Source organism: Saccopteryx leptura, chromosome 1, assembly GCF_036850995.1.
Source record: "Saccopteryx leptura isolate mSacLep1 chromosome 1, mSacLep1_pri_phased_curated, whole genome shotgun sequence".
NCBI lineage: Eukaryota > Metazoa > Chordata > Mammalia > Chiroptera > Emballonuridae > Saccopteryx > Saccopteryx leptura.
Window position 1 is genome coordinate 10288826 of NC_089503.1, and position 12863 is coordinate 10301688.

The window sequence follows — 12863 nt, forward strand, 5'->3', positions numbered from 1 at the left end:
TGGTTACCAGTTTGGGCACCAGGTTCTCTCTCTGTCGCTGGGGCCTCTCCAGCTCAGGTCGGGGTGACCCGCTCTCGCTCTCACCTGGCTCTGCTCCAGCCTGCGGCTGGGAGGCCGCCTCCGCGCTCGCTGGTTTGGGTTTCTCTGCAGCCGAGCTGGGGCAGAAGAGACTGCGGAAAATCTCCGGGGGAGACGGGTGAAGGCCAAGGGCAGCAGCCACAGGAATGAGGAGAGAAAGACAGCATTAGGGAGTGTTTTAGATTTAGAACTGACAGAAGATGACAATTTAACACCACGAGGAGAAGAGAGAGGGAGAAGTGAAAAATAAACGCTATTTCTAACTCGAATGACCTCATGGTTCTATTCCAGTCCTTCCTATGCTTTGCCCAGCGGAGCTCGTCCATGCCCACGGCTTTGAATGCCATCTTGAGGCCGAAGTCTCCCCGTTCCCAATTCCCGGCGCCTTGACTCCTTACCTGTCCCTTGGCCTCTACATGTGGCTGTCTCTCAGGTATTTCAAACTCAGCATTTCCAAAACGGAACTCCGAGTGGGATCTGCCTCCCTCCCTCCCCAACCGGCCTCTCCATCTGTCCTCCCTTGCGTCCAGGCTGGGGCACACGAGCACCGGCTCCAGCGCCTGCCTCTTCCTCGCCCCGTGTAGCCCACGCAGCAGCAAGTCCCGTCACATCTGCCGCAGGAATCCGTCACCCCTCGCCCTCTGCACTGCCATCTTCCTAGGTCAAGTCACCCCCATCTCTCACCTGGGGGGTGAGAGAGTCCACACTGCCTCCCCACTTCTACTGGCTTCAAATTCCAGCCACAGTGATCTTTTAGGGAAACAAATGTGACTGTTAATCCTTTTACCAAATGACTTCTAACTATACTCAGTGCAACAGCCGGCACCCTCCCATGACTCACAAGGTTCTACACTGAATCACGACTCTGTCTGACTTCTTCCTCCCCATAGATCACTTTTCTCTCACCTCGCTGGCTTCCCTGTGGTCCCCATAACACGCCGTCCTTCCTTCGTCGAGTCCTCACCGTGGCTCGCTACCGTCCCCACCGTCTGGGGTGCTCTGCCTCGTCTTGGTGTGTCTGGTTTCTTCTCAGCCTTCAAACCTCAATCCGGAATGTTCCATCTCAAGTCACTGCTCACGACCTAAGGAGGTTCCACATTCTTCTCAACATCCTCTTTAGCCAAGCGTTTGATTCAGAGCACACACTGGTCACAACTTGTCATTTTTTATTTGTTCATCTTGTTTATTTTTTTGTCCCCCCCACTAGGGTTTCAATTCTACAAGGACAGCCTGGCACATAAAAGGTGCCAACAGGCATTTGTTGACTGAACACCTGGCACGCACCTCACTGATGATGAGGGCAGGCACCTAGGGGCACCGAGCGCCAGGAGAACACGATGTTCGTGGGGTGGGCAGAGCGGCTGTCGGGGAGCCCCGAGAACGAGGGACAGGAGGGCGGTGTCAGTAACCAGGAGGGCAGTGTCAGTAACCAGGAGGGCAGTGTCAGTAACCAAGCGAGGAGGGACGCCGCAGTTGGGGATGCTTTTGGCTGCAGGTAACAACAAACCTGCCCAGTGGTGACGTTGACAAGAGGATTATTTTTCTCAAAGTCGGGATGTTCGAAGTTCTGCTCAGTCTGTCTGACGTCCTCTGGGCCTTCCCTCAGCTTCAAGCATCACATCCTGACATGAATGAGTTCAATGACAGGAAACAGGGAGCAGCGTGGGGCACACTCCTCCTGACTTGTCTTCCTCTTGTTGTTGGTGGTAGTGGGGTGGTGATGGAGGGACCCCTACCACTCTTCCCCTGCATTCTGCTGGCCAGAGAGGACACATGCTTGCCCTTGGTGCTAGGGTCGGTGCCCATCTTGCTGAATTAAAAGAATCTCTTTCCTGTCCTTGAACAAAGTTGGGATTTTGCCAGCTAAGGTGAAGGGTATGGCTCTGAGTAAGCCATGAATAGTGCTTGCCCTGAGCACAGTTCAGAAGGAAGAGTTTTTTGGTGTTTTTTTTTCTGTTGGGTTAGTTGATGCAGGGAAGTCAGCTAGCACGGGTCTTGAGAACTGGCTGCTGGATTTGATGCCTATAGACTATCTGTGGCCACTGAGAGGCTGGTTCCCGTGGACTGACTGGGCTGGGCTGGGCTGCACACCGCGGGGGCTGGGACGTTATTGGGAGAAGTTCAGGAGATGAAGGTAACCAGGAAGTCTGCTGTTAAAGGTGGGAGAGGAGACGGGCCAACCTCTGGGCGCAGGAGGCAGATACAAGGGCCTGAATTTTAAGGCTGGGGCAGACTGGAAGATGTTTGTTTATAGGCTGAGCGCCGGAAGCCCGCAGGAGAGAGAGGACAGGGCTTTTGCAGCAAGACAGGATAGTTGACCCCTGTGCCCTAAAGGAAACGGGGCTGACATCCAGTGCACCGCGAGCGTGGCTGTTCCCAGCACAAGTGGGAGATGGTTCGGGGGAGACTCAGTTGCCTTCCGAGATGAGAAGGCGGTCAGGGTGGCGAAGACGCCCAGGAGGGCTGAGGATCCCTCTCCCTGTCCCTGTGTGACAGTGGGCTCACTTAGAGATTGAATCCATGACCTTAACCTTTCCGTTCGCCGTTGATTTTACAGCCTGATAGAACAGACTGGAAACAACAGGTCACACTTGTGAGGTTGTACACTGGAAGGCCCAAGGACAGAGCCTGATCCTTTGGTTTTCTTGTTCAGAGAAATACAGCCGTCCAGGGCAGGAGCAGGGGCGTGGCACTGGCATGCCGCTATCCGGAGGGCACAGGTCACTTGCCAGACAGCACAGAGCCGCCACCAGGTCCTGCAGCCCACGGGCGGCAGGATGGGGGAGGGGGAGAGCCCTGCGCTCGGCAGGGAAGACTCGGCTTCCACATCCAGGCCCAGCACGACAAGCTGGGGTTCGTGCGCCTCTTCCTAGCCTGTGACCTCCTCTGCAGAGGGTTGAGTTGTGGCAGCTCAGTGCCTCCCTTCTCTGCCCACAGTTATCGAACATGCTGGCGCTTCACAGGGAATTACGGGAATGCCTTCCTGTTGCCACCCCCCTGCCCCGCCCCGCTCTGGGGAGCTCGACCCTGCTCAGCAACCCTCTGAAACAGAACAGTGTATTCCTTCACCATGAGCCCTGGGCCCTTGCTCCTGGCATCTTTGCTCCTTTGTTTTGGGGAATGATGGCGTAGGGCCCAGCTAGTAGGATTGGGAGCCAAACCTTTCTCCTCTGTTTATTCAGAGGGTAGCTATGGATGCAGCCGAAAGCAAACAGAAGTTTGACTAGATACATGAGCGCGGTATTCCACACTTAACACTGGTGTCTACTCATGTAGGAGGCAGAAGACACAACATTATGTTTAGATGAATAATAGTCCCAACAGAGGAAAAAAAAGTGTGTTTTTAAGAAAAACGTTCTTAGCGGGAATGTTGTGACGCTCAGTTGGTAAGACACTAACTCTGTGTGCGTCTCCTCCTCCAAGCTCTGTGACGTCCATCTGCATCACGTGCCGTCTCATGGGGTGCGAGTTCGGAAGGGGACACGTCTTCTTTTAGGTCACCCTATTTCTCCGGCATGTGGGGTAGGGCTTTGATCTAAGGAGGGCTTCGTGATTGTCTCATGGAGTTGTTGGGGTGTGAAAAACCAGTAGCCACAGCCACCATCACAACCACCTGGCCCATGCAGGTTTGCATTTGATTCAAACAGATGGTAATGAAACAACGGAGCCAAGAACCGGTGAGCCATTAGCTCTAATCCCAGCTTGCACCCGGCGGGCAAGAAATACACACAGTGGGAAAACACTTCCTTTTCCATTCAGGGCTCCCAAAGCCACTGACTTATCCGAGTTTCCCAGAATCAAAGGTTCTACCTCACCAGCCTTATTCACCTCTGTTCCCCATCTCCTTCTCTCTGCACAAACTCTGCACAAACTGGCTTCTCCTTCAGCACTCTGCCATCTTGGCTGCTTCTCCTGGCCTCCTGCACGTGGCCTTTTTTTGCTCTCCTTTCTCTATTCTCTGCTCTAATGCTAATTTCAGGAACCAAGAGAGAGCAAGCTCCCGGTCTGCCCCATTTTATAGTGTAGAAATCAAAACCTTTAATCCAATATACAATACAAACAAGGAAGTCTCTGATACAAAGCCACTTATCTGAGGCATGATGGGATTCCTCATGAGAGTGCACCACCTCACATCATGCAATTAGTCAAGGGTGTGGGGGAAAGCTTAGTCTTAAAACTAAGCCTCCCGCTATAACGACCCAGCCTGCTTACAGCCTGTCCCCCACACCCAATGCAAACTATAAGCGAGCAAACATATATGTCATGTTTACAAACTTATTTGGCCAACAGGGAGGGTGCTGTAGGTAAGAAGTGAGGAGGATTGTTTAGTCCTATCGAAGGCGCCCCAATCTGATTAGTCTGGCCATCAGCTAGGTGGCCTGGACCCCACGGGATGGCTGTGAGGAGTCAGTGCGTAATGTCTTCAGCAAAGTGCCCCCATGGAATCAGTTACTCAGTCGACAAACACAAAGAGTGCCTATAACTTGTCTGCATCGTGTCATATTGGAAAGAAGCCTCAGAGGCATCTCTGCCCTCCATGAATAGCTGGAGAAAGAAAATGGACACTGGGGTCCTGGCTGGTTAGCTCAGTTGGTTAGAGCGTCATCCTGAAATGCCAAGGTTGCAGGTTCGATCCCTGGTCAGGGCACATATGGGAAGCAACGAATGAATGTACAGCTAAGTGGAACAACACATGAATGCTTCTCTCTTTCTTTTGCTCTCTTCTTGTCTCTCTAAAAATTAATCAATTAAAGAAAAGAGTTTACAATAAAGTGAACACTGGGAATCAATGGAGAACAAGCCAGGCCTCTGGACCAGCCCTTCCCTGTGGCGCGGACATCCCGGAGGGCGAGCAGCTGCTGGGTGGGGCGCGCTGTCAGCTAATCTCCTGGCAGCCGCAGCAGGGAGAAAGGAGAATCTGGTATTCATTGTGTGGTGTTCTAGTTTCCTTCTGCTTTCGAGATCCTCTTCTGAGAGAGAACAATGTCCCCGACAAGGCCCGGGCTTCCTCGGCGGGCACCTGCCCAGCTGCGGTGCCCAAGAGGATACAATGGCTGGGCAGATGGCGTTTGATTCCCGTGTCCTCTGAGAAGCTCTGGGGACAGTGGGATTCAGCAGCCCCTTCGAATCCCAGCCTATTGTTTGTTGTTCTATCCCAGGGCTTTGGAGCAGGTCCGTTCCCCACTGACTCATTTATGAGTATTGTTTTTAAACTGTCCCTATTTGCCAGGGAAGGACAGTGCTTCCTATACCACCAGGGTTATTCTGAGGCTGGGTGGGCGGAGGGGGTCCCTGAACACATGGGACTCCCTGAAAGACAGTCCATGCTACTCTGCCCCCCACGGGAGGGAGACAGTGTTGGGTCCTTGAGCACATTGGCCAGGCCAAGTCCTGCTCACAGGCCAGCACCTGGGAGGGATCTTCAGCAGAGGACCCCGGGCTGACAGTTCCGCAGCCAGCGCCTTGGAAGGCCAGCTAGGGGCAGAAGGCCCAGGACAGCGTCCAAGAAACGGGGTGGGGTTTCCTCATTCCTTTCTCTCTTCACACTTGGCCTCCACTTGTGAGTTTCAGTACATTTATCTTCCAGAAAGCAGAGAGAACCTGAAAGCGAGTGACTTGTGGGTAAAGGGGCAGGAGAAGACCGAAGGACTGTTTGTGATCTTCAATTCTAAAGGTTTTTTTTTTTATTGAGAAAGAAGCTATGAGAAAGGCAGGTGGGAACAAGAGGAGGGAGGGGCTGAGGCAGGGGCTTCCGGACGGGAAGAGCCCAGTCACTGCTGCCACACTCACGTGCTGTCAGTCTAGTAGTTCTCTTTAAGTGAATTTATTTTAAAAACCTTATGTTTAATTTAAAAGAAATCTTTATGTTATGACCATAAGTGAAACCTGGCATTTTTCTAATAAGCATCGAAACAAGTTCATAATCCTTAAAACAAAGGTATCCCTCATGTGCTGCTCTCACCTCGAACACCACCCGGGGCTCTGCGCACGTCTGTAGTGTAAGCTTTTGCACACAAGGGGGTCTCTGTGCGCGTCTGACACTGACGTTGGGGTGAGCTAGATGTTGGCAAGAAGTCAGGGGTCGGGTGACCCCGTCAAAGAGCACCCCTGCTCCTTGACCAAGGGTTCCTGGCTCCGTGTCAGCGTGTCCAACATGGGAGGATGACGTGTCCCCCTCAGAGGCCGGGTGGCAGTGGACTGAGTTCGTATATTTATGAGGCATTGAGAACACTGTCTAGTGCATGAGTGCTCCACAAACGTTCACGGCACCATCACTTGGGAGATGCTGGCTGAGGGCTGTCGGCCTCCCTGAGGTCCCGTCGCCTGCCTGTTAGGAGACGAGGGTCCCCGGGCTCCCTCCTGCCTTCCACGGATCTCTGTGGTTCTCTGACGCTTCCACGGGGGCAGGTTTGGCCAAGTGGAATGGCTGTCATTTCTGTCATGGTTATAGGATGTGGTCATGGTGTTTATGAAACATCCCTGTTGGAACTGGTGGTCATCTTTGTCCAATGGAAGGTCTGGAATGGGCTCCCAGGGATGGCCAAGCATGTGCGCGTGCTGGGGGCTTGTCCGATCTGGTCCATGCGAGCAGCCTTGGGTCGTTTCTGGAATGGGAACTATCCCAGCTGTGGGAAGCAATTCCAGGTTCCCGGTGGGCCTGGAAATTCTGCCTGGAATTTTGACTTCCTGCTTGGCCCGCACTTGCTCCCCCTCCCCCACGTACACACATTTGGCTTTGACACGTCCTCTCCTTCCCCCTCTCGGGACCTGTCTCCTCATCTGTAAAATGAGGGATTGCACTTGACTGCATCTAAGGCCCCTTCAAGCTTGAGAAAGCGATGATTCACCTCCCACCACACCCTCACTTTCCCCTCAGGCCTCTTGTTTGACAGGAGAAGAAAGGTAGGAAGAAAAAGAGAAGTGGGGAGAGCTGAGTACCCCCCAGTGTGTGGGACAGTGTGTGTGGGGGTGCCCACAACACACAATTATCCGGTCCCAAATGTCAATAGCACCGAGGCTGAGAAAGCCTGCGTTAGGGGAGGAGAGGCAGAAGGGAAGAAAAGATTTAAATGGCAAATGTATAATAAGCGCCCCGCAGATGATAAGTGGTTAGACAAATGATAAAGAGGGAAGGTTTCAGGGAGCAAAGAAGATGCATGGGAAAAAGGTTATGAAAGGGGGTGAGAAGTTGCCTGGATGGGCAAGGGTTTGCCAGGTGACCACAGCGGGGCTGTGAGAGTGAGCTGCTGGCCTGGGAGGCTGCACCAGTGCCTCTGGGGCTCGGGGGTGCTGCTAGGCTCCCCTCTCCTTCCTGGTTCCCTTTGGAGAATGCCACCTCAGCGCCCCTTAGAGGTCCCTCCAGGGGATTTCAGCCATGCGGCCAGGGAGCAGCGGTGCCTGCTGGGGTCACAAGGGGCCCTTGGGATGACAGGCTGGATGGTCCGGAGACCGAGGCAGTCATTATCATATGAGCATTATCCTGTGAGTCAGCCAGGGGTAGTTTTCCTATGAGATCTTTGCTCCTTGTGGAAATAACAACAAAAAATCAGTTATCTCCAGCTCCAGAGGAAGGTACCGTAAAAGCAAGAGTAAAAGAAACTAACATAGTTGCAAGGACGTAAATGTACAACATAGGGAGTGCAGGCAGTAATGTAGTAATAACTCTGTACGGTGCAGGGGGGGTGCTGGAAATGGCGGGGAGCACTTTGTGAATGTATGTCTGTGTGACCACTGTGCTGTGCACCTGAAACCGATCCAGAATAATAGTGAATGTCAATTGTACTTGAAAAATGAAGTTAGAAAAAGACATTAACACAGAGAGAATATCTTCGTGACCTTGGGGGTGGGCAAAAAATTCTAAAACAGAAGACCGAAACCAGAAAAAATGGATCAATTGGACTTTATCAAAACGAAAAGGGTCTGTTCTTCAAAAGCACCATTAAGAACCTGGACAGGCGAGGCTCAGCCTCGGAGAAAACATCTGCGGTGAATATGTCTGACAGAGTGTCCACTTGCAGAATCTATGAAGAACCACTAGACAGATGACCCAGTGAAAACCGGGGGGAGGGCTAATGCTCACTGGGCCTGGCCGGGAAGCTCATTCGGTTAGAGCAGGGGTCTCAAACTCGCGGCCTGCAGACTAATCCACGAAGTTCAAAATATTTTGGATAAAATTGAGTAAGCCTAGGGGCCTACTTGTATTTTTCATTTCTCTAGCATCCTAGCTACATATTAGCTTAGTTAACAGCAGTTGTGATGCGAACTACAGTTTCTGGTCGTTTTGTGACACTGAGTAAACTGCATGTACGATTGTGCTTGTTGTACTGATTTTTTTTTGTTTTCAACTGCAGTGAGAAAAGTGTTGCGTAACAGTTGCCTTTTGTAGACCTAGTGCGGCCCGCCGAACGGCTGTGATCTTGCTCTGCGGCCCACATGCTGAGTTGAGTTTGAGACCCCTGGGTTAGAGCTTAGAGCTTGGTCCCAAAACAACAAGGTTGCGGGTGTGACCCCCGGTCAGGGCGCAGACGGAGAGCAACCACTGAATGCACAACTACAGTGGAATAACAAATGAATGCTTCTCTTTTTCTCTCTCTCCTCCTTCACCTCTCTGTCTCTCTAAAATCAATCAATTAAAAAAAAAAAAAAAGAAAAAGACAAAGCTCACCAAAGAGCCTATGCAGATGGCCAAATAAACTACCAAAAGGCGCTTAGCATCGTTACTTATCAGGAAAGTACAAATTGAAACAACAGGGAGATAGCACGAGACACCTGCCGGAATGGCTAAAATGAAAAGAGTGACAATAACTAGTGCCATTGAAGATATGGAGCAACCGAAAGTATCATATATTGTTGTGGGGAATGTAAAATGGTACAACGACTTAGGAAAATTGTTTGGCAGAGTTTATTAACACTAAAGATATGCTTACTCTATAACTAGTAATTCCACTCCGTGCCATCTCTATCTCTATCTCTATCTCTATCTCTATCTCTATCTCTATCTCTATCTCTATATCTATTTACACCCCCCCAAGAGATGAGTGCTCATGCTGACAAAAAGATCCATATAAGAATGTTTAAAGGGCTTGTCTCCAAATTTGAAATATCCCCAAATCCCAACAGAAGACTGGAGAAATACATTTTGGTTCATTCATTCAATGGAGTACTACATAAGATCACAGATTGTAGACTGCCTGATTTTATTAATATGAAGTTCCAGAAGAGGAAAGTCCCACTAAGAAGGCTAGACTTTTTCTATAGGAAAAGGAGTCTCTGGCCCAGCCTGTGGTGGCACAGTGGATGGAGCGTTAGACCTGGAGCACTGAGGTCGCGGGTTGGAAACCCTGGGCCTGTCTGGTCAAGGCACATACGACAAGCAGTCAATGAACAACTAAAGTGAAGCAACTATGAGTTGATACTTCTTGTTTCTCCCGCCCCTCTCTCTCCTCTCTTTGTAAAATCAATAAATAAAGTCTTTAAAAATAAATAAATAAATAAATAAAAAGGAGTCCCCAGATGTTCTTGAGCAGAGGCGGTAAAGGGGAAGCCAGGTGCGTGCAGACCCTTGTAGGTGAGCAGCTAGGGCAGGGCCAGGGAGGAGAGCAGCATGTCCGCCCGCCCGTTCAGGTGCAGATGGGGTGGAGGAGGTGCGACGGAAAGGAAGGTGTAGGGAGATGGGTGAGGGGCTCCCGAAGTCTTGGAGCCAATCTCCTGAGTTTATGAAGCAGAAAGAGGAATGCAGAGAGAAGGGCAGTTTGGAGGTGAGAATGGAAGGACTTGGTTGCGGCCCGACACCGAAGGGGTGCCTCTCACCCCTCCCTTCGGCCTTGCTCCCTGAGGCCCGCTCCTCCCTGCTCTCGAGAACACACCGTTCCCTTCTGGTCTCAGACTAGTCGGGGGCACCAAAGGACAGACACTGGCTTTCTACAAGCTTCCTTTCCACCCTGCCCACGTGGGAACCGCACAGAGAGGCGTGGCAAGACCAAAACAGACCCAACGGCAGAGTCCTTCCCGGAGCTCCCCTCCCCAAGGCAGGGGTTGGTGTGGATGCTCTGCCAAGGGGAGAGGCGGGTGGGGAGACCCTTTCCAGCCATGCAGCTCTACCGAACAGCCTCTCGATTTTAGGGAGAGATGTAAACATTGTTTTGAATAAAAATCTCTTTCTCATTGTTGTTTTACAGGACCGTAGCCAAGTCCAGGAAGAAAACCACCCCCTCGGAAGGTTGTTTTGGTGACTGTTCTTTGGAGCATTGTTCTAAAAATGGGAAATTACATACTACTGTGCCAAAGCAAACTGACACCTGCAGTTAATGGAATACCTGCCACGAGGTGGCTTTCGGAGCCCCAGACGGGCTGGATGCAGAGCTGCTGCAGAAGTGCCCTTTGGTGCGTTTCTTCACTTCTTGGGGACTTATATTTGTGACAGCGTGAGCTTTGGCAGCTAGGGCCTCGGTGATTGTCCTCCGCTCATTCACGCAATAAATATTTATCGAGCATCTACACTGGGCCAGCCCTGGTGGTTTCCTCTGCTCTACTCTCTGGCATTGCTAGAATCACCAGCAGAGTTGGCTAAAGGCAGCTGGTTTTCTGGTCTCTGTTTTTCCTTTTTCAGACTTGGTGCATGACTTCTGTTTCCAAGTGGTGAAGCGTGTTTTCTCCTTCCTTCTCCCCTCTTTCTTCCTTTCCTCTCTTCCTCCATTCTCTTTCTTCTTTATTAGTCTATTAAAATAAAAATGTTATCTTTAACATGTCAGTCAATACATTTTTTTAAAGGCATATGGCTTTTTCAAAGTCACCAGTCACGGGGGTACAGTCTATAATTCTTGTTCTATGGCTTTAGATATCCAAAGATACTTTTCTGGGCCCTGGCCTGGTGGCTTGGTGGATAGAGTGTCATCCTGACATGCCAAAGTTGTGGGTTTGATCCCCGGTCAGGGCACATACGAGAAGCGACCGATGAGTACACATCTAAATGGAACAACTAAGTGGAACAACAAGTCGATGCTTCTCTCTCTCTCTCGCTCTCAAATCAATGGAAAAAATGGACCAAGCCCTGGCCGGTTGGCTCAGCTGTAGAGCGTCAGCTTGGCGTGCGGGGGGACCCGGGTTCGATTCCCGGCCAGGGCACATAGGAGAAGCGCCCATTTGCTTCTCCACCCCCCCTCCTTCCTCTCTGTCTCTCTCTTCCCCTCCCGCAGCCAAGGCTCCATTGGAGCAAAGATGGCCCGGGCGCTGGGGATGGCTCCTTGGCGTCTGCCCCAGGCGCTAGAGTGGCACTGGTCGCGGCAGAGCGACGCCCCAGAGGGGCAGAGCATCGCCCCCTGGTGGGCAGAGCGTCGCCCCTGGTGGGCGTGCCGGGTGGATCCCGGTCGGGCGCATGCGGGAGTCTGTCTGACTGTCTCTCCCCGTTTCCAGCTTCAGAAAAACACACACACACACACACACACACACACACACACACACAAAAGGACCAAAAAAAAGATATTTTTCTGGTTATCTGGTTAATATTTAACATTTATCAACATTGATATAATTGCAAAATAATCACGTCTTGAAATTTAGCATGCGTGAAATGAGAACACTTCAGATGGATTTGTGGTTTAAAAGGAGTCCAGTTTCATAAGCTGATCTCATCTTGATTAGAAGCAAGAAAGAAGAAGGGAACACTGGGAAACAATGAAATTCACACTTTTGGAATGTGTTGACTTTGGTTAGAACTTCCTGTCCATGGGGTGTGTGCATTCCTCTGGTGGGCTGACCCGAGGGTGATGGCGGGTCCCCTTGGGGAGCCAGGGTTATCTCTCGAGGACAGCTTGGTTATTGACGTGGGCCTGCCCAGAAGAGAGGTGGGATAGAAGACTCTCTAGTCCAGTAACCCACTCAGTCTGCTGTCTGAGTTTCCACGCTGGTTTCAGTTTCCCCACGAGAGGCCCCAAAGGAGGACCTTGCTATGATGGAATCCATGATGTCGACTCACATTTGAGGGGCATATTTTCCTTTTGCTTATTTGGGTTTTCTCAACTTTCTTCAATGAGGAGCAAGAGAACAAAAAAAATTGGATCACGGCTTCCTGGGAATCACGTCCCGGGGAGGGAAGCGGAGACAAACGTGTCACAGTGAGACAGAGGCATGACAGAGGCCAGGTCAGGTGTGATGAGTGGTGGAGACAGCCCTGGGTCCTCTGGGCATCGGGGCCAGGGTGGACAGAGACCAAGATTTATTAGTTCATTCATTTTAAAAAGGATTTTATTTATTGATTTTACAGAGAGGGGCAGGGAAGCGAGAAGTATCAACTCATAGTGGCTTCACTTTAGTTGTTGATTACTTGCCAGTCATATGTGCCCTGATTGGGCAAGCCCAGGGTTTTGAACCAGCGACCTCAGCATTCCAGGTTAATGCTCTATCCACTGCGCCATCCCAGGCCCAGCGAGGGTTGCCAGATTTAGCAGATGAAAATACAGGATGCCTGGTGAAATATCAATTTGAGATAGGTAATGAATTATTTTTTCGTATAAGTGTGTCCCAAATGTTGCATAGGTCATGAAGACTGGAGCTTAGGTCTGCAGGTGACTTTGGGAAGGGGAGGCACTTCAGTCAGTGGGAACAGCCCGTGTAAAGGTGTGGGAGCGTGGACAGCACAGATTTGTTGTCTGTTTTGAATACTAATGTGGATGAATCGTAGTAATGCCGGTGTCACCCGAAGAAGGAGGTCTGTCTGCCAAGACCTGTTCTGGGCTGGTGGCATCGGGGACCTCCCCTTGGCTCTCCTTTCTTTCTGTCCCGCTTCC

The 12863-nt window shown here is 51.1% G+C and overlaps 1 long non-coding RNA gene across 1 annotated transcript in view; it reads left to right on the forward strand.

The window, feature by feature from the left end:
* Nucleotides 1–10798, forward strand: part of LOC136388736 (uncharacterized) — a 49502-nt gene extending 38704 nt beyond the window's left edge. Inside the window, exon 3 of the long non-coding RNA XR_010748211.1 lies at nucleotides 10257–10798. This is a non-coding gene — a long non-coding RNA (uncharacterized lncRNA). The remainder of the gene's footprint in view (nucleotides 1–10256) is intronic.
* Nucleotides 10799–12863: the final 2065 nt, after the last annotated feature.